This window comes from Littorina saxatilis, linkage group LG10, assembly GCF_037325665.1.
Source record: "Littorina saxatilis isolate snail1 linkage group LG10, US_GU_Lsax_2.0, whole genome shotgun sequence".
Classification (NCBI taxonomy): domain Eukaryota; kingdom Metazoa; phylum Mollusca; class Gastropoda; order Littorinimorpha; family Littorinidae; genus Littorina; species Littorina saxatilis.
Window position 1 is genome coordinate 505,001 of NC_090254.1, and position 25,613 is coordinate 530,613.

At 44.9% G+C, this 25,613-nt stretch overlaps 1 protein-coding gene across 1 annotated transcript in view; it reads left to right on the plus strand.

The window, feature by feature from the left end:
- Positions 1 to 4,902: 4,902 nt before the first annotated feature.
- LOC138977925 (uncharacterized) overlaps positions 4,903 to 25,613 on the plus strand; it is a 169,614-nt gene continuing 148,903 nt past the window's right edge. The window contains exon 1 of the mRNA XM_070350526.1: positions 4,903 to 5,262. The gene's annotated coding sequence lies outside the window, so the exon portion shown is untranslated. The remainder of the gene's footprint in view (positions 5,263 to 25,613) is intronic.

Sequence of the window (25,613 nt, forward strand, 5' to 3'; positions counted from 1 at the left end):
CCATGTCAGGTGTTGTGTATGGTCCATGTCAGGTGTTGTGTATGGTCCATGTCAGGTGTTGTGTATGGTCCATGTCAGGTGTTGTGTATGGTCCATGTCTGGTGTTTTGTATGGTCCATGTCTGGTGTTGTGTATGGTCCATGTCAGGTGTAGTGTATGGTCCATGTCTGGTGTTTTGTACTGAACTAAAGGACAGGCCGTCAGAAAGGTCGTTCTGCACTTTAGGCCTAACCTTTGTCGTGCAGTTTCGTCATAGAAATAACTAGGTCAAGTTTGTATGGGCTACTTTTTTTATTTGTATTTTTTTTTAAAACAAGGCAACAAGCAAACCCGCGTCAACGAGTACGTGTAGAACACGCGATGTATTGAATAATGATTGGTCTATTTTGTCACGTGGCTTTGTTTGCCCTCTTTGTTTTGCAAAGAAAAGCAGCTCTCAGCAGGTAATCAAAACTTGACAGAGCAGAGTTATTTCCGAAACTAGTTTATTTAATGCATTTGTGTTCTTTTATCTGGGGCATAATTTGTGTTGTAGCCATCGTCGTTTTCAGTGAAAGTTTTGACACACACACGAATCACTCTGGGTTTTGGTGTAGTGCTTTTGGCATTTAGTCAAGTGTGTGTGTGTGTGTGTGTATGTGTGTGTGCAGTGTGTGTGTGTGTGTGTGTGTGTGTGTGTGTGTGTGCGTGCGTGCGTGCGTGCGTGTGTTTGTGTGTGTGTGTGTGTGTGTGTGTGTGTGTGTGTGTGTGTGTGTGTGCGTGTGTGCAAGGCAAAGGATGTATTCAAGAAACCCAAAAGGGGTTAATGAAAGCCCAAAGTTTACAGCGAAAGTCTGGGGGCCTGGAAACACGAATACACCCATACAGGAACAAGATTTGACAGAAGGGTAGCGCCACTGTACGGCACCCACACAGGAACAAGATTTGACAGAAGGGTAGCGCTACTGTACGGCACCCACACAGGAACAAGATTTGACAGAAGGGTAGCGCCACTGTACGGCACCCACACAGGAACAAGATGTGAAAGAAGGGTAGCGCTACTGTACGGCACCCACACAGGAACAAGATTTGACAGAAGGGTAGCGCCACTGTACGGCACCCACACAGGAACAAGATGTGAAAGAAGGGTAGCGCTACTGTACGGCACCCACACAGGAACAAGATTTGACAGAAGGGTAGCGCCACTGTACGGCACCCACACAGGAACAAGATGTGACAGAAGGGTAGCGCCACTGTACGGCACCCACACAGGAACAAGATTTGACAGAAGGGTAGCGCCACTATACGGCACCCACACAGGAACAAGATGTGAAAGAAGGGTAGCGCCACTGTACGGCACCCACACAGGAACAAGATGTGAAAGAAGGGTAGCGCTACTGTACGGCACCCACACAGGAACAAGATTTGACAGAAGGGTAGCGCCACTGTACAGCACCCACACAGGAACAAGATGTGACAGAAGGGTAGCGCCACTGTACGGCACCCACACAGGAACAAGATTTGACAGAAGGGTAGCGCCACTGTACGGCACCCACACAGGAACAAGATTTGACAGAAGGGTAGCGCCACTGTACGGCAGCTCGCTGTCCCCAGTGTGAAAGCAGCCCGAATTTCCATCTCAAATGACTAAACCAAATCTTATCCTTATCCTCATCCTTATTTGAAATAACGGTTTTAATACCGGTGAGTTGCAACAAAAAGGGTCCCGCCTTGACCGTTGTAACATGAAGCGGGTCACCTAGAATCAGGCTTGACTTGGTCAAACAGCCATATGGTTCATTAAAATGTTAATAACAATCGACCGCCGGCTCATGTTGATATCCATGTCCTCGACATATCTGTCATCAATTGGTAACAGTCAGCATATTAGAAATGACTCATAATAATAATACTAATACTACTAATAATAATAATGATAATAATAATAATAATTGTCAGTAAGTACTGGTGTCACATGACTGATGTGAACCAGTTGATTGGCTAATGGCGATGCGCTAAAACTGTTAGCGCACTCTTGGAGTGCGCTAACTTTTCCACAGAGCGTATTCTTGCGCCCTTTGCCTAAGCAAGACTGTGCTCTCATCCTCAGAATTAATTAATGACATGTAGCTTATATTCTCCACAATACCAAATGACCATAAATTCCCTGCTTCTCAATTAAAGCAGAAGTGGGGTTTTTTCTGACAGATTGCATGTGCCTGTGCCAGTGCCAGTGATCTAAAAAAATAGAAGCCGCTGTGTTTCATCTAATTTTCGCCGACTTGCATAGATTCTTCTCATATGCCGTGTTAGTGGCATGTAGCTTATCATCCACATTACCAAATGATGAGTTAGTATACAATTCCCAGCGGCTAACAGAAAACACAAGTGTTATTCCGATAACGTACCAGCTAGACCAGTTTGGAAGACTGACTCGATCGACTCTGTAGCAGACAACACAGAAATACGACTACATCAGTTCAGTAAATGAATGGTTTCAGAATTATTATTTCAAAGCAAGAACAATCGTAATCGAAAACGTGTAAAGTTCAGAACGTTCTTACCATATATAAGATTTATTAGCAGCCTGCCTCATGCGTACAGACTCAGTGCAGACTGCAGTCGTTCCATTGCCCAGGTTGGCAGGTAGCCTAGCAGACGACATTAACCCCGCTCAGCAAATTAACATGTTGGGCAAATGTGAACGAAAAAACGATGGGGATATAATACGTGTAGGGTTCAGAGCATTCTTACCGTTCATATTTAGTATCAGACTCCCCGATGAGTGAAGATAGAACACGAGAAATATGCCACATTTGTTTTGAAAATGTGCGAACCGTCGAGTCCCGCTTTGAGTCAATTCAAGGGGAGTCACTCCGCATAGTCAATCCGTCGAAGCTCGACTGGAGGTTTCGAATCGCAAATAATGAAGAGCCTTTCTCCGAGTTCAAATGAGGTCTCTCTGAAAGATCATCACTGTTCAGATTAACGCTACACTGGAATTTACCAACAGAAATTAAAATGCGTGTGACGAAAGCACGACACACTTGAGACACCCCACACAAAAGTAGATCTTTACTGTGCACGACCTGACCACACAGTTATGCCCATTCAAATGCGCATTGCAAAATGTGCGTTTGGAATCTTCTTTTTTCTATGGCGGTACTGACAATATCGTTATTGAAACAATCCCAGTGCACTAAGGGATTTATAGAGCAAATCTCGAAAATTTGCGCTTCGTTCAATAATGAATTTTCTCGATTTGCTCTATAAATCCCTTAGTGCACTGGGATGTCTCAATAACTTAAATAATAATAATAATAATAATAATAATAATAATAATAATAATAATAATAATAAGGGTATTTATAGGGCGCAAATCCTAAAATAGTTCTAAGCGCCTTACATTCTTAAATGTAAGAATCTTAATAACAGCAACAATTTCACATTTAAAAACAAATAAACTTAAAATAAATGCAACACAACTCATATTCATTGTGCCTGGCTTTGCTTTAATTTCAGGTTTAGGGGATGTTGAGAATAAGAAGGTAACGCCAGAAAAATCCTTGTAAAGACATTTGTCAAACACGAGGCCTAGGCGAGGGGAGCTGGCCGGAAGCAGTCACATTGTGATATGATGGCAGCAAAACTGACGGGAAGCATTGGTGTATTGTGAGATGTGTGCTTGTCAGTAACACTGTGATTTGATGGCCGCTAAACTGACGGGAAGCATTTGTGAGATGTGTGCTTGTCAGTCAGTCACACTGTGATTTGATGGCCGCTAAACTGACGGGAAGCATTGCTGTACTGTGAGATGTGTGCTTGTCAGTCACACTGTGATTTGATGGCCGCTAAACTGACGGGAAGCTTTGCTGTACTGTGAGATGTGTGCTTGTCAGTCACACTGTGATTTGATGGCCGCTAAACTGACGGGAAGCATTGCTGTACTGTGAGATGTGTGCTTGTCAGTCACACTGTGATTTGATGGCCGCTAAACTGACGGGAAGCCTTGCTGTACTGTGAGATGTGTGCTTGTCAGTCACACTGTGATTTCAGTGATGACCGCTAAACTGACGGGAAGCATTGCTGTACTGTGAGATGTGTGCTTGTCAGTCACACTGTGATTTCAGTGATGGCCGCTAAACTGACGGGAAGCATTGCTGTACTGTGAGATGTGTGCTTGTCAGTCACACTGTGATTTCAGTGATGGCCGCTAAACTGACGTGAAGCATTGCTGTACTGTGAGATGTGTGCTTGTCAGTCACACTGTGATTTCAGTGATGGCCGCTAAACTGACGGGAAGCATTGCTGTACTGTGAAATGTGTGCTTGTCAGTCACACTGTGATTTGATGGCCGCTAAACTGACGGGAAGCCTTGCTGTACTGTGAGATGTGTGCTTGTCAGTCACACTGTGATTTGATGGCCGCTAAACTGACGGGAAGCCTTGCTGTACTGTGAGATGTGTGCTTGTCAGTCACACTGTGATTTGATGGCCGCTAAACTGTCGGGAAGCCTTGCTGTACTGTGAGATGTGTGCTTGTCAGTCACACTGTGATTTGATGGCCGCTAAACTGACGTGAAGCCTTGCTGTACTGTGAGATGTGTGCTTGTCAGTCCGGCACACTGTGATTTGATGGCCGCTAAACTGACGGGAAGCATTGGTGTACTGTGAGATGTGTGCTTGTCAGTCACACTGTGATTTGATGGCCGCTAAATTGACGGGAAGCATTGCTCTGCGGGGATATGACAGTGTGCACGCCAGCGCTCGCGTTGATTACACAGGCTTTCTATCGAACGATTGGCAACACACACACTGTACGTACAGCCCAAAAAGGATGGTGATGTTGGGGGGGGGGGGGGGAGGGGGGGGAGAGGGGGGCGGGGGATAGGTTAATGACTCGATTCTCACACTCACATGCACGAGGACGTATGTAGAGGAAGCGAGTTAAAAGCACGGAGGCTTTCGCTACATCAGTGCGTGACCACACAGGGACCGCTGTGACCGCAATTTTGGTTACACTAAAAAAACCACACACTTGCGGTTACTGTAGGTGTTTGTGTGTTGTGGTGCGGAGAGCATTCAGAGCGCAGCTGCACTGAGGCTTCACTGACTGCACACAGAGAGACGTGCAGTGTACACAGAGAGAGCGAGATAGAGAGAGAGATAGACGTTCACTGCACTGAGGCTTCACACAGAGAGAGCGAGATAGAGAGATAGACGTTCACTGCACTCAGCGAGAAGTCGCAACCTTCACACCCAGCAGCATCTTTCTGTCTCAACGGTGAGTAAGTTAAAAAAAACAAACAGAGAGAGAGAGAGAGAGAGAGAGAGAGAGAGAGAGAGAGAGAGAGAGAGAGAGAGAGAGAGAGAGAGAGAGAGAGAGAGAGAGAGAGAGAGAGAGAGAATGATATCATTGTGTGTCTATGCGTCCCAAGGACAGATTGTAAGAAAAGGCGTAGCCTTAAATCTTAATCCTTGTTAAATAAAGTTCAATTCAATTCAATTCAATTCTCTTCCTCTCTCTTCCTCTCTCTCTCTCTCTCTCTCTCTCTCTCTCTCTCTCTCTCTCTCTCTCTCTCTCTCTCTCTCTCTCTCTCTCTCTCTCTCTCTCTCTCTCTCTCTCTCTCTCTCTCTCTCTGGGCTTTCACCCAGGAATGACACATCCATGGTCACACATGCCCTCTATATCAATTGATGTCACACGCTTTCCTTCTTTGCCACTACTAAAGCAAACGTGTGCAAGATTGTATGTTACTCACGCATTGGAGCATGTGCAAGAACGGATTCAAACTCGAAATCGTCCCTCCAAAAGCCCCAAAATGCACACACGACTTTTATTTCTCCTGCTGTTATCGTTTCTTCTCTTTACACATTTTTCAACACTGAGAATACTGAAAACGGCACCCCAGACGACAGTACTGTTTCCATACGCGAATTTAGCTGCCCTTGAAAAGTGGCTCGCTCAGGAGGCCTGTTAGTCTGAAACTGGAAGGACAGAGTTCTGAACATAGATGACAAAGATCCCGGAAAGAACAAACATTTCGCGGATGCAGACACAGAAAGACGTCATGAAGAATGCGATGCTTCAAAAGATACAGACTGTGACGATGACTGTGACGTCATTCACATATACCAAGACGTCATTCATAGTTGTTCGGTCATTTCCGTCAAAAAGTAGATCTCTCGACAATGGCTGCTCCTGTGTTTAGGTTTGTCAAGCTTGAGTACGCAAAACGTGCTTGTTCTCTCCTCTGTTGAAGCTGTGAGACATAAATGCTATTCCGACTTGGTCGTGTGACAGAGTTTTCTTCCACACTCGATTAGCTGATGTCTAACTCAGCCTGACGGCTTCATTAGACAATCAACGCAATCTCTTGTGGAAGAAAACGTCTGTCACACGACCAAGTCTGAATAGCAGGTAATATATCGCAGAAAGTCGTCATAGCCAATTGATATCTCGCAAGAAGTGACTAATCACTTATGGGCGCCATCACTTCAAAAACGGTGGAGCGAGATATTTCCCATAAACATTCTTTGATGAAGAATTGAGTACACAACAAGCGAAAAGGCAAATCGTCAAAAAAGAGAAAAGCATGCCCAATCTTGTGTACGCAGTCATGTGTCCTAGAAATTGGATCTGAAGTCTTACCGACGGGGGTTGCATTGAATGGCAATTTAGCAGAAAAACAACAAGAGACACAAGCAGCAGACACTTGTGAGAACTGGATAACTTTGACTACAATTTGAAAGAGATTTCACCCCCTAGCGAGATAGAAGCAAAAGTGTCTGCAGGCACAATGGTTTACACCGCACCAGCCCTGAGATTAAAACGTAACTGACCTGACGACTCGATGAAGAAAACAGAGGGAATGAAAGGGAGAGAGACTGGAAGAGGTCACATTCACTGTGCATAATTCCTACCTGGATCATTGCGACTCGCGCATTGTTACATAATCGCAAGTCTTTCAGCAGGGACAGTTCTGTGAAAGTAAAAGATAATTCTCTGAAATTCTGATCACTTCAATGCCCATCGTTCAGTGAAAACGACCATCCGAGTTGTCGAGAAGAAGTTCTGAAACACGTCACGTTCCAAATCAAAAGACGAAAGTCTATTCTCTTACGTCACTATTCTTGATATACGGTACCATTCGGCGGCTTTGGCACTACGAGTATGCCATAGTCTTAGTTGGCCGAGACCTTGAGGTGATCCCAAAGTCAAAGAAGACTCCTTATTAGACGAGGAACCAAATCGGAAAAAGACGCTTAGTTAAAGGTACTGAACTTGTCAAATCCAGGTGCACGGAGCCCCTGGGGCTTTTAGTCATACCTCAGGCAACTATCCGTTAGAAGAACTACCAAGTTTCATTGACTTGCACCCAAAGAGTCAAGAACTGCGATTTTTTTACGAATTAATTTCGTACTCGGACCCGGCTGGTCTTGACCTATTTTTGGATCTAAATCTAGATCAGGTAGATCACCACATCATGTACAAAAAGACAATCACTAGCAAACTATGTCAGACGTCATTATGAGTTTGTGTAAAACAAAATGGAGGCCGGAATCACTCAGTTGAATCGAACTCCGACCAAACACCACGTAATAACTAGGTTAATTTATGCACTCGCGTGAACAAGAAACTGTCGAGCTTCACAGATGTCGTCGTTGGGTAGTTTTGGGTTTGTTTTACTACCATAGGAGGATTTTTGAACTGTAATGCACTCAGCTGCAACAAAAACGCAAAACGAAGGCTGTGAGCTGCACTGTGCCTTTAAGGAGTTCAAGGCACGGGAGGTACTCCCGAGCAAATTCGGTTTCATTTGACAGACAAATGCATATTGTCTCTGAAACAACTTTTCTTGGTACCCAAAAGTGGCAGCAGCTATACGCAATTTTCAGGCAAAGTGGCCCAGGTTTTTTTTAAATGCACTTCAGAAAAAAACACTTTGTTGCAAAAATCGGTAATATCAGCTTAACCGCAGGCAGCAGAGTAACTATTTTTGAGTGAACGATCAAGTACTTGGAAGGTGTTAAACAGCAAGTAAAAAGATTGTTTGCGTGCAACACATAGCGGTACCAGGAGGCCTTGCATTTCAGAAATTGTGTTACGTCACGTCATTTTCACTTTTCTGGATAATGTCAAATCTCATAAAAGACGTTTTGTAAGCCACAATCTAATGAAATACATATCGGAGGGAAGTGCATTTATTGGGCTTTTACTTGCAAGTACCTCTGACGAGATAGCTTATAAACACTAAGTGTGAGAGTTCATTACCGAAGCACACCCCCTGATTTTGTAAGTCAAAGTTATGTCATGAAAGGCTTTTGAGAGGCACTATGACAGGTAAGGGTGGAGTGTAATGGACTTAACATGCACGTTAATACATAGGAAAATGCCTGCTCAAAGCGTAGGTGCAAAATATATAAAGATACCTGTGAAGAAATGTATGCGCGAGACGATAACTGTGTGCTGAGTCTCATTTAGTGAAACAACGCCTTTAATTGCTTTTCCTTACATTTTCAGGCAATGCTGGTTTTCATAAGAGTCGCATTTGAACCTTAAAAATGCCCGTCAATATAAAGTAAGAAGATAGAATGTAACTGTGATTGATAATGTGCACCATTTTTATTGAACATTCACTGAAAAAATCGGGTGCATACCGTTTGTGGCGGTTTTACGTTTCACTGAAGGAAAAACGGAATTTAGTATGTGGGTAACATGATTTACATAGAATAAAGAAGTACAATTTATGCCATATAGTTACTGAATGTAGGTTGAGCTTGCGGAATATTGTTTGAATATTGCACCTGCAATGATGACGTCACACGTGACGTCGTAGCTACAGGTAAGCGAGGTGGAAAGTTTAGAAAAAGCACGGTATTCTAGATGGTGAGACTTACTGCCTACAATACAGTACTCTCGCGAAAAAGTTGAATGGCATGGAAGACATATATATGAATATACTTTCTAAATTGTTTTGTCGTGGAACTCAGCAGTAGCAGCGTCAATTCACAATTCGAAGGCAAAACATCCCAACGACACTGAGCACAACAAAGAGAGGATATTTCTTCAGTGCTACACATCTCATGTTAAACAGCAGTGTTTAGGCCAGAAATATATGGGTATATGACAAATTGCCTTTCTTCTGCTCAAACAATGGTTTAAAGGATTTGAGCATTATTTGGGTATTACGTCACAGGTCCCTGTTAATACCTACTCACAAAAATGACGGGCTTTGACAGCACGATCCTCTTTAAACCGTGAAAAAGGCGAATAAAACTAAACAATATTTCATATGTTTTACACCAGTGAATTTCGTTGGAGGGCTTACCTATTTTGTTTAAAAGTGCCGCGCAGTCAGGCTGATCTAACGTGTGAAAGTGCCGCGCAGTCAGGCTGATCTAGCGTGTGAAAGTGCCGCGCAGTCAGGCTGATCTAGCGTGTGAAAGTGCCGCGCAGTCAGGCTGATCTAACGTGTGAAAGTGCCGCGCAGTCAGGCTGATCTAACGTGTGAAAGTGCCGCGCAGTCAGGCTGATCTAACGTGTGAAAGTGCCGCGCAGTCAGGCTGATCTAACGTGTGAAAGTGCCGCGCAGTCAGGCTGATCTAACGTGTGAAAGTGCCGCGCAGTCAGGCTGATCTAACGTGTGAAAGTGCCGCGCAGTCAGGCTGATCTAACGTGTGAAAGTGCCGCGCAGTCAGGCTGATCTAACGTGTGAAAGTGCCGCGCAGTCAGGCTGATCTAACGTGTGAAAGTGCCGCGCAGTCAGGCTGATCTAACGTGTGAAAGTGCCGCGCAGTCAGGCTGATCTAACGTGTGAAAGTGCCGCGCAGTCAGGCTGATCTAACGTGTAAAAGTGCCGCGCAGTCAGGCTGATCTAACGTGTGAAAGTGCCGCGCAGTCAGGCTGATCTAACGTGTAAAAGTGCCGCGCAGTCAGGCTGATCTAACGTGTGAAAGTGCCGCGCAGTCAGGCTGATCTAACGTGTGAAAGTGCCGCGCAGTCAGGCTGATCTAACGTGTGAAAGTGCCGCGCAGTCAGGCTGATCTAACGTGTGAAAGTGCCGCGCAGTCAGGCTGATCTAACGGGTGAAAGTGCCGCGCAGTCAGGCTGATCTAACGTGTGAAAGTGCCGCGCAGTCAGGCTGATCTAGCGTGTGAAAGTGCCGCGCAGTCAGGCTGATCTAACGTGTGAAAGTGCCGCGCAGTCAGGCTGATCTAACGTGTGAAAGTGCCGCGCAGTCAGGCTGATCTAGCGTGTGAAAGTGCCGCGCAGTCAGGCTGATCTAGCGTGTGAAAGTGCCGCGCAGTCAGGCTGATCTAACGTGTGAAAGTGCCGCGCAGTCAGGCTGATCTAACGTGTGAAAGTGCCGCGCAGTCAGGCTGATCTAGCGTGTGAAAGTGCCGCGCAGTCAGGCTGATCTAACGTGTGAAAGTGCCGCGCAGTCAGGCTGATCTAACGTGTGAAAGTGCCGCGCAGTCAGGCTGATCTAACGTGTGAAAGTGCCGCGCAGTCAGGCTGATCTAACGTGTGAAAGTGCCGCGCAGTCAGGCTGATCTAACGTGTAAAAGTGCCGCGCAGTCAGGCTGATCTAACGTGTGAAAGTGCCGCGCAGTCAGGCTGATCTAACGTGTAAAAGTGCCGCGCAGTCAGGCTGATCTAACGTGTGAAAGTGCCGCGCAGTCAGGCTGATCTAACGTGTGAAAGTGCCGCGCAGTCAGGCTGATCTAACGTGTGAAAGTGCCGCGCAGTCAGGCTGATCTAACGTGTGAAAGTGCCGCGCAGTCAGGCTGATCTAACGGGTGAAAGTGCCGCGCAGTCAGGCTGATCTAACGTGTGAAAGTGCCGCGCAGTCAGGCTGATCTAACGTGTGAAAGTGCCGCGCAGTCAGGCTGATCTAACGTGTGAAAGTGCCGCGCAGTCAGGCTGATCTAACGTGTGAAAGTGCCGCGCAGTCAGGCTGATCTAACGTGTGAAAGTGCCGCGCAGTCAGGCTGATCTAACGTGTGAAAGTGCCGCGCAGTCAGGCTGATCTAACGTGTGAAAGTGCCGCGCAGTCAGGCTGATCTAACGTGTGAAAGTGCCGCGCAGTCAGGCTGATCTAACGTGTGAAAGTGCCGCGCAGTCAGGCTGATCTAACGTATGAAAGAGCGCCCACAAGGTTGATAACGTCAGGAAATCCTGGTTTTTGAGAATGTTTTTCCTGGGTGGCAGCAGTTGATATGCAATAAATCTAAAACTACACGAAACCGTTTCTGCAAATTACACAGGACGCTGACAAATACTCTCTTCTCTATGCGTGTCATATGTGGACAGAAACAGAACCTGAGAATAGACGTTGTAACGGTTTTCCGTTAACACTTTTTGAACGTTGGTAACGTCACTGAGACAAATGCAACATCATCGAAATTGTGCATGCTTAGGAAGTGGTTGTATCGTTATACGTGTCTTAAGTTTCAAAAGCATTCTTTCTCGGGATCAAAAGTTGTGTCCGTTTCAAAAGAGTCACAAAATACTATGATTGGTTCTTTTCGCACAATCTTTTTCAAAGGACACTTTTTGATGATTTCGTCGCCCGTCTTCCGACAGGACGTATATACAACCGTCACAGACTATGGACAGCTAGCTCAGTAGCAGTTGCACCAAAAATATGCATGTTTTTTTAAATTTTTTATAAAAGTCTTCGCTGTAAAATAAAAAGCGAACAAAGGAAAAGCGTTGCAAAGACAGAAGAATGAAGACATGACGTCATATTCCAAGAAATATATCACCAGCGGGACGACTGGGAATTACCTATCGTGTCTTGAGATGGAGAATATTAATATACACATATGTTTCCGACCGAAATGCAGCTGTTTATCATGAGGTCTATATCACTGAAGAAATATCCAATCCTTTTTGTGCTCAGTGTAGTTGGGATGTTCTGCCTTCGAATTGTGAATGGACGCTGTTACCGCTGTGGTCCATGTCTAAACAATTTAGAAAGTATATTCACATGTCTTTCACATGGCACAACTTTTTCGAGGGAGTACCGATTGCTCTGTTTATTGTATGCAGTCTATTTTTCCGAACATTTTACACAGACTGCTCATTCTAGACTCCACACGTTGCGTACCTGTAACCTTGACGTCACTTGTGACGTCATCGCTGTTGTTGCGATGTTCAAATAACATCATGCAAGTTCAATCTGCATTCAGTAACTACATAAACAAAATTGCACTGCTTTGTCCCGTTCACAAGAAATTCACTAGAGTGTTTTGTTTTACACATGTTTTCTTCAGTGACAAGTAAACTGACAAAAAACTGTTCACAACTGATTTTCTTGGTGAAAATTTAGGAAATATGACACACATTGCCCATCGCGAATACATTTGATCATCTAACTTTGAATTGCGGAGCTATTTGGAAGGTAAAATGCAATTCAGATAAAATTCAGCACTAGCTGAAAATGTAAGGATGCGCAATTAGGCGTAATTTGTGTAAGAAAAGCTAATAACAAACAAAAATGTCTCTCACAATAATGTTTTTACGTGTATCTTTTTAAATATTGAACCTACTAGTCGACCAGGCATTTGTCTATGTTATAGCATACATATCAAGTCCATCAAATTGTATTCCAACACGTCATAATGAGACCAAAAGACTTTCCGGGCAGAATTTTGACTTTCAAAATTCGGGGGTGTACTTCTGTAATGAACTCTCTAATTTTGTGTTTAAGAGGTATCTCCAAAAAGTTACTTGCTACAAGAAGCCAGATGATTACATTTTTCTCTGACTGGTATTTAATCAGATTGTGTCTAATGAAATGTCCTCAGGGAGAATTGACATTATCCAGAAAAGTAAAAACGGCATGACGTAACACAACTTCCGAAATGCAAGGCCTGATTACACTCTTATGTGCTACAGTCAAACAAGCTCTTTAGTTGCCGTGTTACACCTTCCAGTAATCTAATAATTAACTCTAATATACTGACATTATCCAGAAAAGTAAAAACGGCATGACGTAACACAACTTCCGAAATGCAAGGCCTGATTACACTCTTATGTGCTACAGTCAAACAAGCTCTTTACTTGCCGTGTTACACCTTCCAGTAATCTAATAATTAACTCTAATATACTCACTCTGATGCGTGCGGTTAAGCTGATATGGCAATTTTTCGCACCAAAGTGCTTTTTTCTGCAGTATACTTTTCACAATAGAGCTACTTTGCCTCAAGAGTGCGTATAGCTGCTGCCACTTTTGGGTTCCTAGAAAGGTTGGGTGAGATTCTATAGGCATTTATCTTTCAAATGATACCAAATTTGCTCGGGAGTACCGACTGTACATCAAAATCGGGCTGAGAGCCGACTAGTATACAGTGCTTAGCCTATTCTAAACATTACACCTCGCTTACCTGCAGCTTCGACGTCACGTGTGACGTCATCATTGCAGGTGCAATATTCAAACAATATTCCGTAAGCTCAACCTACATTCAGTAACTATATGGCATAAATTGCACTTTTTTTTATTCTATGTAAATCGTGTTACCCAGAGAGTTTTGTATAACACACTAAATTCCGTTTTTCCTTCAGTGAAACGTAAAACCTCCAAAAACGGTATGCACCCGATTTTTTCGGTGAATGTTCAATAAATATGGCGCACATTGCCAATCACAGTTACATTCTATCTTCTTACTTTATATTGACGGGCATTTTGGAGGATCAAATGCGACTCTTATGAAAACCAGCACTGCCTAAAAATGTAAGGAAAAGCAATTAAAGGCGTTGTTTCACTAAATGAGACTCAGCACACAGTTATCGTCTCGCGCATACATTTCTTCAGAGGTATCTTTATATATTTTGCACCTACGCTTAGAGCAGGCATTTTTCTATGTATTAACGTGCATGTTAAGTCCATTACACTCCACCATTACCTGTCATAGTGCCTCTCAAGAGCCTTTCATGACATAACTTTGACTTACAAAATCAGGGGGTGTGCTTCGGAAATGAACTCTCACACTTAGTGTTTATAAGCTATCTCATCAGAGGTACTTGCAAGTAAAATCCCAATGAATGCACTTCCCTCTGATATGTATTTCATTAGATTGTGGCTTACAAAACGTCTTTTATGAGATTTGACATTATCCAGAAAAGTGAAAATGACGTGACGTAACACAATTTCTGAAATGCAAGGCCTCCTTGTGCCGCTATGTGTTGCACGCAAACAATCTTTTTACTTGCTGTTTAACACCTTCCAATTACTTGATCGTTCACTCAAAAATAGTTACTCTGATATTACCGATTTTTGCCACAAAGTGTTTTTTTCTGAAGTGCATTTAAAAAAAAACTGGGCTACTTTGCCTGAAAATTGCGTATAGCTGCTGCCACTTTTGGGTACCAAGAAAAGTTGTTTCAGAGACTATATGCATTTGTCTGTCAAATGAAACCAAATTTTCTCGGGAGTACCCCCGTGCCTTATAATCGGCCAAAGAGCCTTGTTTATTACTCGTCTATTAGCAGCTACCGACGGGAGATTTACGGAAGGGCCTGTCTTGTTTATTTTGAAAAAAGATACATGAAACGAAATAAATTCGTTATCGTTAGATGTGGCTGTGATATCCACATTTATCAGTCACAATGTCGAGAAAGGAGGAATCATACCAGATCGAGGCGTAAGCTAAATATATAAGATAAATGTGGATATCACAGCCACATCTAACGATAACTACTATTTGCCCACTTGTAGCAAGCAATCACTGTACTTTATCTTACATCAACATCCACTCTGTCCATGTAAGCATTTGCAAACACAACCCAAACGGAACCGACCAATCAAGCGAACTCTATTTGATTAGCACTTGTGTTGATTTTTACATGGGGCAGTTTTGTAACTGTTTGAAGATCACATCAGTTTGTCGTTTTACCCTCCCAGGTTTGCATAGCAGCAGAGAAAAGTGAAATCAATGGACAACTGAAAAAAAAGAAAAAAGAAAAAAAAAGTGTTTATGCAGTCTTATCTTACAAATCACATTAAATACAATTAACTGTTTCAAATAAAGTTTATCTAACAAAAAGAAAAGAAAAAGCAAACAACTCTGTTGCTCTCGGCTCAATTTCAAATCTGTATGTCTAGGAAAAGCACATGAAATACTCAGGGCGACAGAAGACGAAACGTATGACTGGCGCAAAAAGGCGTCACACTGAGCATGAGAATTACACTCTGGGATTCCCACTCAAAACACAGCCCTTTTAATTTGAGTAACTCGGCGCTCAAACGTTTATTTTAAGGTATTCCTAGTGTGTGATCACATAATTACAATTCCCAACCTGTGCAGTGTAGCTCTTGGGGCGACGAGAGATAGTTTTCTTGTTAGATTTAATTATTTAAAGGATGATGGCAGTGAGTTCAAAACTGATGTACCGGACAATGCAAGACTGGTCTTATTAAGGTCTATTCGTGGAATTGGTTAGATGAAGTTGACAGTTCCAAAACTGTCGGTAGCTCTCTTAAATAGTGATGTGATATAAATCTGCACTTGTTATGCATGAAAACGGCTTTGTTTAACTCAAGATGCTTGTCCAGCCGAGCGACGATAGAGAGAATATAGTTCTTCAAGTGGACATCGCTGCTGCCATCTCAGAGCGTCAAAACTTAATTAATCTGAGGCATTATATGAGCATGGTGAAACATTTCAAGAGTCTTTGACTTGTTTTAACTTGGAAAGGAGGAAAACGTTCTTGGCTACTTTCTTGCAAATATGCTGTAACTGTGCCTGCCACTTAAACTCTCAATCAATGATTACCCCTCATACACGGCGTTGTGCCTGCCACTTAAACTCTCAATCAATGATTACCCCTCATACACGGCGTTGTACCTGCCACTTAAACTCTCAATCAATGATTACCCCTCATACACGGCATTGTGCCTGCCACTTAAACTCTCAATCAATGATTACCCCTCATACACGGCGTTGTGCCTGCCACTTAAACTCTCAATCAATGATTACCCCTCATACACAGCGTTGTGCCTGCCACTTAAACTCTCAATCAATGATTACCCCTCATACACGGCGTTGTGCCTGCCACTTAAACTCTCAATCAATGATTACCCCTCATACACGGCGTGCGTGCCTGCCACTTAAACTCTCAATCAATGATTACCCCTCATACACGGCGTTGCTCAACTTGTTCAGCTGATGTACAAGAGTACGATTTGATTAGAGCAGAGAAACTCTAACCATACTTGTTGTTTGTACTGGATTTATAACCATAGCATTGGCACTACACCAGGTATGAAAAAGATGGGACCCCGATTGACCAAAACATACAATTCGCTAATATGTTGTCTGAGATATGTCAGAGTGTGTTGAAAAAAGTGTAAACACATGAGAGAAATCAATGGGACAGACTTTATGTTACAGATTGTTGAATATGATGATATGCCAGGAATCAGATGAACAATAACAATCACAGGACCTATTTTGTGTTGGGTTAATCCCTGGTTTACGGGTGTTGTGATGATGTGCTTATATTTGAATTATTTTAACGTGCCTTTCCCACATGGCTGGAAATAGCGTAATTACATGACGTTTTCGAAGGCTAAAATTAGATCAGTTTTCTTGCTCTATAAATCCCTTAGTGCACTGGGATTGTTTCAAAAACGATATTGTCAGTACCGCCATAGAAAAAGAAGATTCCAAACGCACATTTTGCAACGCGCATTTGAATAGGCATAACTGTGTGGTCAGGTCGTGTACAGTAAAGATCTACTTTTGTGTGGGGTGTCTCAAGTGTGTCGTGCTTTCGTCACACGCATTTTAATTTCTGTTGGTAAATTCCAGTGTAATCTGAACAGTGATGATCTTTCATAGAGACCTCATTTGAACTCGGAGAAAGGACTGTGCTCTTCATTATTTGCGATTCGAAACCTCCAGTCGAGCTTCGACGGATTGACTGTGCGGAGTGACTCCCCTTGAATTGACTCGAAGCGGGACTCGACGGTTCGCACATTTTCAAAACAAATGTGGCATATTTCTCGTGTTGTATCTTCACTCATCGGGGAGTCTGATACTAAATATGAACGGTAAGAATGCTCTGAACCCTACACGTATTATATCCCCATCGTTTTTTCGTTCACATTTGCCCAACATGTTAATTTGCTGAGCGGGGTTAATGTCGTCTGCTAGGCTACCTGGGCAATGGAACCACTGCAGTATGCACTGAGTCTGCACGCATGAGGCAGGCTGGTAATAAGTCTTATATATGGTAAGAACGTTCTGAACCTTACCCGTTTTCGATTACGATTGTTCTTGCCTTGAAATAATAATTCGGAAACCATTCATGTACTGAACTGATGTAGTCGTATTTCTGTGTACGTGTAGTCTGCTACAGAGTCGATCGAGTCAGTCTTCCAAACTGGTCTAGCTGGTACGTTATCGGAATAACACTTGTGTTTTCTGTCAGCCGCTGGGAATTGTATACTAACTCATCATTTGGTAATGTGGATGATAAGCTACATGCCACTAACACGGGATCTGAGAAGAATCTATGCAAGTCGGCGAAAATGAGATGAAACACAGCGGCTTCTATTTTTTTAGATCAGTGTCACAGGCACATGCAATCTGTCAGAAAAAAACCCACTTCTGCTTTCATTGAGAATCAGGGAATTTATGGTCATTTGGTATTGTGGAGAATATAAGCTACATGTCATTAATTAATTCTGAGGATGAGAGCACAGTCTCGCTCAGGCAAAGGGCGGCGCACTCCAAGAGTGCGCTAACAGATTTAGCGCATCGCCATTGGCCAATCAACTGGTTCACATCAGTCATGTGACACCAGTACTTACTGACAATTATTAGTATTATTAAACAAATAGGACAGATCGCTTTTCTAAGATCTGAACAACAAATGGAACAGATCGCTTTGAGAACATCTAACTCTGGCACGAAGATCTGGTTCCATTTGTTTCCCAGATCGCTGTGCCAGAGTTCCATGTTCTCCTCGCGATCTGTTCCATTTGTTTCCCAGATCGATGTGCCAGAGTTCCATGTTCTCCTCGCGATCTGTTCCCTTTGTTTCCCAGATCGCTGTGCCAGAGTTCCAGTTTCTCCTCGCGATCTGTTCCATTTGTTTCCAAGATCGCTGTGCCAGAGTTCCATGTTCTCCTCGCGATCTGTTCCCTTTGTTTCCCAGATCGCTGTGCCAGAGTTCCATGTTCTCCTCGCGATCTGTTCCCTTTGTTTCCCAGATCGCTGTGCCAGAGTTCCATGTTCTCCTCGCGATCTGTTCCATTTGTTTCCCAGATCTCTGTGCCAGAGTTCCATGTTCTCCTCGCGATCTGTTCCCTTTGTTTCCCAGATCGCTGTGCCAGAGTTCCATGTTCTCCTCGCGATCTGTTCCCTTTGTTTCCCAGATCTCTGTGCCAGAGTTCCATGTTCTCCTCGCGATCTGTTCCCTTTGTTTCCCAGATCTCTGTGCCAGAGTTGAATGTTCTCCTCGCGATGTGTTCCCTTTGTTTCCCAGATCGCTGTGCCAGACTTCCATGTTCTCCTCGCGATCTGTTCCCTTTGTTTCCCAGATCGCTGTGCCAGAGTTCCATGTTCTCCTCGCGATCTGTTCCCTTTGTTTCCCAGATCGCTGTGCCAGAGTTCCATGTTCTCCTCGCGATCTGTTCCATTTGTTTCCCAGATCGCTGTGCCAGAGTTCCATGTTCTCCTCGCGATCTGTTCCCTTTGTTTCCCAGATCGCTGTGCCAGAGTTCCATGTTCTCCTCGCGATCTGTTCCCTTTGTTTCCCAGATCTCTGTGCCAGAGTTCTATTTTCTCCTCGCGATCTGTTCCCTTTGTTTCCCAGATCTCTGTGCCAGAGTTCCATGTTCTCCTCGCGATCTGTTCCCTTTGTTTCCCAGATCGCTGTGCCAGAGTTCCATGTTCTCCTCGCGATCTGTTCCCTTTGTTTCCCAGATCTCTGTGCCAGAGTTCCATGTTCTCCTCGCGATCTGTTCCCTTTCTTTTCCAGATTTCTGTGCCAGAGTTCCATGTTCTCCTCGCGATCTGTTCCCTTTGTTTCCCAGATCTCTGTGCCGGAGTTCCATGTTCTCCTAGCGATCTGTTCCCTTTGTTTCCCAGATCGCTGTGCCAGAGTTCCATGTTCTCCTCGCGATCTGTTCCCTTTGTTTCCCAGATCGCTGTGCCAGAGTTCCATGTTCTCCTCGCGATCTGTTCCCTTTGTTTCCCAGATCTCTGTGCCAGAGTTCCATGTTCTCCTCGCGATCTGTTCCCTTTGTTTCCCAGATCGCTGTGCCAGAGTTCCATGTTCTCCTCGCGATCTGTTCCCTTTGTTTCCCAGATCGCTGTGCCAGAGTTCCATGTTCTCCTCGCGATCTGTTCCCTTTGTTTCCCAGATCGCTGTGCCAGAGTTCCATGTTCTCCTCGCGATGTGTTCCCTTTGTTTCCCAGATCGCTGTGCCAGAGTTCCATGTTCTCCTCGCGATCTGTTCCCTTTGTTTCCCAGATCTCTGTGCCAGAGTTCCATGTTCTCCTCGCGATCTGTTCCCTTTGTTTCCCAGATCGCTGTGCCAGAGTTCCATGTTCTCCTCGCGATCTGTTTCCTTTGTTTCCCAGATCGCTGTGCCAGAGTTCCATGTTCTCCTCGCGATCTGTTCCCTTTGTTTCCCAGATCTCTGTGCCAGAGTTCCATGTTCTCCTCGCGATCTGTTCCATTTGTTTCCCAGATCGATGTGCCAGAGTTCCATGTTCTCCTCGCGATCTGTTCCCTTTGTTTCCCAGATCGCTGTGCCAGAGTTCCAGTTTCTCCTCGCGATCTGTTCCATTTGTTTCCAAGATCGCTGTGCCAGAGTTCCATGTTCTCCTCGCGATCTGTTCCATTTGTTTCCCAGATCGATGTGCCAGAGTTCCATGTTCTCCTCGCGATCTGTTCCCTTTGTTTCCCAGATCGCTGTGCCAGAGTTCCAGTTTCTCCTCGCGATCTGTTCCATTTGTTTCCAAGATCGCTGTGCCAGAGTTCCATGTTCTCCTCGCGATCTGTTCCCTTTGTTTCCCAGATCGCTGTGCCAGAGTTCCATGTTCTCCTCGCGATCTGTTCCCTTTGTTTCCCAGATCGCTGTGCCAGAGTTCCATGTTCTCCTCGCGATCTGTTCCATTTGTTTCCCAGATCTCTGTGCCAGAGTTCCATGTTCTCCTCGCGATCTGTTTCCTTTGTTTCCCAGATCGCTGTGCCAGAGTTCCATGTTCTCCTCGCGATCTGTTCCCTTTGTTTCCCAGATCTCTGTGCCAGAGTTCCATGTTCTCCTCGCGATGTGTTCCCTTTGTTTCCCAGATCTCTGTGCCAGAGTTCCATGTTCTCCTCGCGATGTGTTCCCTTTGTTTCCCAGATCGCTGTGCCAGACTTCCATGTTCTCCTCGCGATCTGTTCCCTTTGTTTCCCAGATCGCTGTGCCAGAGTTCCATGTTCTCCTCGCGATCTGTTCCCTTTGTTTCCCAGATCGCTGTGCCAGAGTTCCATGTTCTCCTCGCGATCTGTTCCATTTGTTTCCCAGATCGCTGTGCCAGAGTTCCATGTTCTCCTCGCGATCTGTTCCCTTTGTTTCCCAGATCGCTGTGCCAGAGTTCCATGTTCTCCTCGCGATCTGTTCCCTTTGTTTCCCAGATCTCTGTGCCAGAGTTCCATGTTCTCCTCGCGATCTGTTCCCTTTGTTTCCCAGATCTCTGTGCCAGAGTTCCATGTTCTCCTCGCGATCTGTTCCCTTTGTTTCCCAGATCGCTGTGCCAGAGTTCCATGTTCTCCTCGCGATGTGTTCCCTTTGTTTCCCAGATCTCTGTGCCAGAGTTCCATGTTCTCCTCGCGATCTGTTCCCTTTCTTTCCCAGATTTCTGTGCCAGAGTTCCATGTTCTCCTCGCGATCTGTTCCCTTTGTTTCCCAGATCTCTGTGCCGGAGTTCCATGTTCTCCTAGCGATCTGTTCCCTTTGTTTCCCAGATCGCTGTGCCAGAGTTCCATGTTCTCCTCGCGATCTGTTCCCTTTGTTTCCCAGATCGCTGTGCCAGAGTTCCATGTTCTCCTCGCGATCTGTTCCCTTTGTTTCCCAGATCTCTGTGCCAGAGTTCCATGTTCTCCTCGCGATCTGTTCCCTTTGTTTCCCAGATCGCTGTGCCAGAGTTCCATGTTCTCCTCGCGATCTGTTCCCTTTGTTTCCCAGATCGCTGTGCCAGAGTTCCATGTTCTCCTCGCGATCTGTTCCCTTTGTTTCCCAGATCGCTGTGCCAGAGTTCCATGTTCTCCTCGCGATGTGTTCCCTTTGTTTCCCAGATCGCTGTGCCAGAGTTCCATGTTCTCCTCGCGATCTGTTCCCTTTGTTTCCCAGATCTCTGTGCCAGAGTTCCATGTTCTCCTCGCGATCTGTTCCCTTTGTTTCCCAGATCGCTGTGCCAGAGTTCCATGTTCTCCTCGCGATCTGTTTCCTTTGTTTCCCAGATCGCTGTGCCAGAGTTCCATGTTCTCCTCGCGATCTGTTCCCTTTGTTTCCCAGATCTCTGTGCCAGAGTTCCATGTTCTCCTCGCGATCTGTTCCCTTTGTTTCCCAGATCGCTGTGCCAGAGTTCCATGTTCTCCTCGCGATCTGTTCCCTTTGTTTCCCAGATCGCTGTGCCAGAGTTCCATGTTCTCCTCGCGATCTGTTCCCTTTGTTTCCCAGATCGCTGTGCCAGAGTTCCATGTTCTCCTCGCGATCTGTTCCCTTTGTTTCCCAGATCGCTGTGCCAGAGTTCCATGTTCTCCTCGCGATCTGTTCCCTTTCTTTCCCAGATCTCTGTGCCAGAGTTCCATGTTCTCCTCGCGATCTGTTCCCTTTGTTTCCCAGATCTCTGTGCCAGAGTTCCATGTTCTCCTCGCGATCGGTTCCCTTTGTTTCCCAGATCTCTGTGCCAGAGTTCCATGTTCTCCTCGCGATCTGTTCCCTTTGTTTCCCAGATCGCTGTGCCAGAGTTCCATGTTCTCCTCGCGATCTGTTCCCTTTGTTTCCCAGATCTCTGTGCCAGAGTTCCATGTTCTCCTAGCGATCGGTTCCCTTTGTTTCCCAGATCTCTGTGCCAGAGTTCCATGTTCTCCTCGCGATCTGTTCCCTTTGTTTCCCAGATCGCTGTGCCAGAGTTCCATGTTCTCCTCGCGATCTGTTTCCTTTGTTTCCCAGATCGCTGTGCCAGAGTTCCATGTTCTCCTCGCGATCTGTTCCCTTTGTTTCCCAGATCTCTGTGCCAGAGTTCCATGTTCTCCTCGCGATCTGTTCCCTTTGTTTCCCAGATCGCTGTGCCAGAGTTCCATGTTCTCCTCGCGATCTGTTCCATTTGTTTCCCAGATCGCTGTGCCAGAGTTCCATGTTCTCCTCGCGATCTGTTCCCTTTGTTTCCCAAATCGCTGTGCCAGAGTTCCATGTTATCCTCGCGACTAAAGGAAAAGCAATCACTTCTTGATTACCGTCATTGCCATCAGGTGCAAGACTGACCGCTGGCGTTGTCCTCATAGCACAGGACGCAACACTTGACCTCCTTCAGTCGCGCTGCAGTAATGATGTGTGTGTGTGTGCGTGTGTGTGTTTGTTTGTGTGTTTGTGTGTGTGTATGTGTGTGTGTGTATGTGTGTGTGTGTGTGTGTGTGTGTTTGTGTGTGTAGGAGGGGGGACTGCTCACAGCGGAGATAGTTTGTTCTTCCGTATCGCACTCATGGTCTTCACTTAGACCATTACTTACGGAAGCATGCTTGATATTTTCGTGTTTCTATAACCCACCGAACTCTGACATGGATTGCAGGATATTTTACGTGCGTACTTGGTCTAGTGGTTTCGTGTACATACGAAGGAACTAGCAGATTAGCAGATACGTTGACATAAGGAGTCTGAACAATCTCTACCCTTGTCCCACGAGGCGCGACCAGGATTCGAACACTCGACGTTCCGCGTGTAGAATGCCTGCGTCGTATCCACTATGCCACTGCGCCCGGCGGTTCCACTATCAATCTGACAGCGGGAAGGAGCCACAGAATTCAAGCCTATAGCTCTGTGGATGGACCCACATAATTCAAGTCTATAGGTCTGTGGATGGACCTCGCTTGTTGGACCCACAAAAATCAAGTATATAGCTCTGTGGATGGACCCACATAATTCAAGTCTATAGCTCTGTGGATGGACCCACATAATTCAAGCCTATAGCTCTGTGGATGGACCTCGCTTGTTGGACCCACAAAAATCAAGTATATAGCTCTGTGGATGGACCCACAGAAATCAAGTCTATAGGTCTGTGGATGGACCTCGCGTGTTGGACCCACAGAAATCAAGTCTAAAGCGCTGTGAATGGACCCACAACAATCAAGTCTATAGGTCTGTGAATGGACCCACAGAAATCAAGTATATAGGTCTGTGGATGGACCCACTGAAATGAAGTATATAGGTCTGTGGATGGACCCACAGAATTCAAGTCTATAGCTCTGTGGATGGACCCACAGAATTCAAGTCTATAGCTCTGTGGATGGACCCACAGAATTCAAGTCTATAGCTCTGTGGATGGACTCACAGAAATCAAGTCTATAGGTCTGTGAATGGACCCACAGAAATGAAGTCTATAGGTCTGTGGATGGACCCACAGAAATGAAGTATATAGGTCTGTGGATGGACCCACAGAAATCAAGTCTATAGCTCTGTGGATGGACCCACAGAATTCAAGTCTATAGCTCTGTGGATGGACCCACATAATTCAAGTCTATAGGTCTGTGAATGGACCCACAGAATTCAAGTCTATAGCTCTGTGAATGGACCCACATAATTCAAGTCTATAGCTCTGTGGATGGACCCACAGAATTCAAGTCTATAGCTCTGTGGATGGGCCCACATAATTCAAGTCTATAGGTCTGTGAATGGACCCACATAATTCAAGTCAATAGGTCTGTGAATGGACCCACAGAATTCAAGTCTATAGGTCTGTGAATGGACCCACATAATTCAAGTCTATAGGTCTGTGAATGGACCCACATAATTCAAGTCAATAGGTCTGTGAATGGACCCACAGAATTCAAGTCTATAGCTCTGTGGATGGACCCACATAATTCAAGTCTATAGCTCTGTGGATGGACCCACATAATTCAAGTCAATAGGTCTGTGAATGGACCCACATAATTCAAGTCTATAGCTCTGTGGATGGACCCACAGAAATCAAGTCTATAGCTCTGTGGATGGACCCACATAATTCAAGTCTATAGCTCTGTGGATGGACCCACAGAATTCAAGTCTATAGCTCTGTGGATGGACCCACATAATTCAAGTCTATAGCTCTGTGGATGGACCCACAGAATTCAAGTCTATAGCTCTTTGGATGGACCCACAGAAATCAAGTCTATAGCTGTGTGGATGGACTCACAGACATAAAATCTATAACTGTGTGAATGGGCCCACAGAAATAAAGTCCATAGCTGTGTAGATGGACCTCGCGTGTTAGAGCTATATGAGCTTTGTCCTCCACGGCCATTGTAGATTTCCTCTTCATAGATAAACCACAATGCAATGCGACGTTTAGGGCCTTTCTTGTAAGCCATAAATTGCCATCGGGAATTCCCTGTACAGAGCTTGCGCCTTGTAAAAACAGGCTTGTCTTCCCTGAGGGATGTTCACCAATTATGATGTTTCGCGGGAAACAAGGTGCGTCGTCCCTGAGCGAGGCTAACCATTTACGATGCTTTGGGGCAAAATAATGTTGGCTGATTGTCTTCAGCTTTTATGTTCTAAGAGACGGCGAATTCTGTTACTGCGCCGTTATTGTGTTTGGAACAAACCAGGTTTTTTTGTATTCATAAACGAAGACAATTAAGCCACCTGGTGGTAAACCTCTCTACTTAAAGAGACAGTTTGTGTGCGCGCCTGTGTGTGTTTTTAATCTAAGACAAATGTCGCCAATGCTTTTACAGAGTGACGTTAAATAAACGATGTTATCATCATATAAACCGGTTTTGTCACTTTCCAACTTCTGTTAAGTTCTTCATTCGTATGTCGCGTCAGCACCTACATATCTGTCAATTCTAGCGTTGTCACTGCAATTATTAATACGAGAGAGAGAGAGAGAGAGAGAGAGAGAGAGAGAGAGAGAGAGAGAGAGAGAGAGAGAGAGAGAGAGAGAGAGAGAGAGAGAGAGAGAGAGAGAGAGAGAGAGAGAGAGAGAGAGAGAGAGAGAGAGAGAGAGCACCCATTGCACACCGGTACGACCGAACTAAGGTAACGTTAAATTACTGTTGTGCAGCGGGTTGAAAGAATAATATACCTCGGAGATATACCTTCACTCGGTCTCAACGACGTCACGTGACATGTTATATGGTGGAAGAGAATGCTGTCGCTTATTTTCCTTTTGAGGATGAGGGTTTAACATGGATCGGGAACTTACAGGACAACCGCGGCTGTGCTTGCAAGTTTGGATAGTTCTTTCCGTGACTGAGCATCGTTTCAGTCTTACCGAACTGAGGGTGGAAAATAAGCGACAGCATTCTCTTCCACCATATAACATGTCACGTGACGTCGTTGAGACTGAGTGAAGGTATATCTCCGAGGTATAGGGTATTCTTTCAACCCGCTGCACAACAGTAATTTATTGATACCTTAGTTC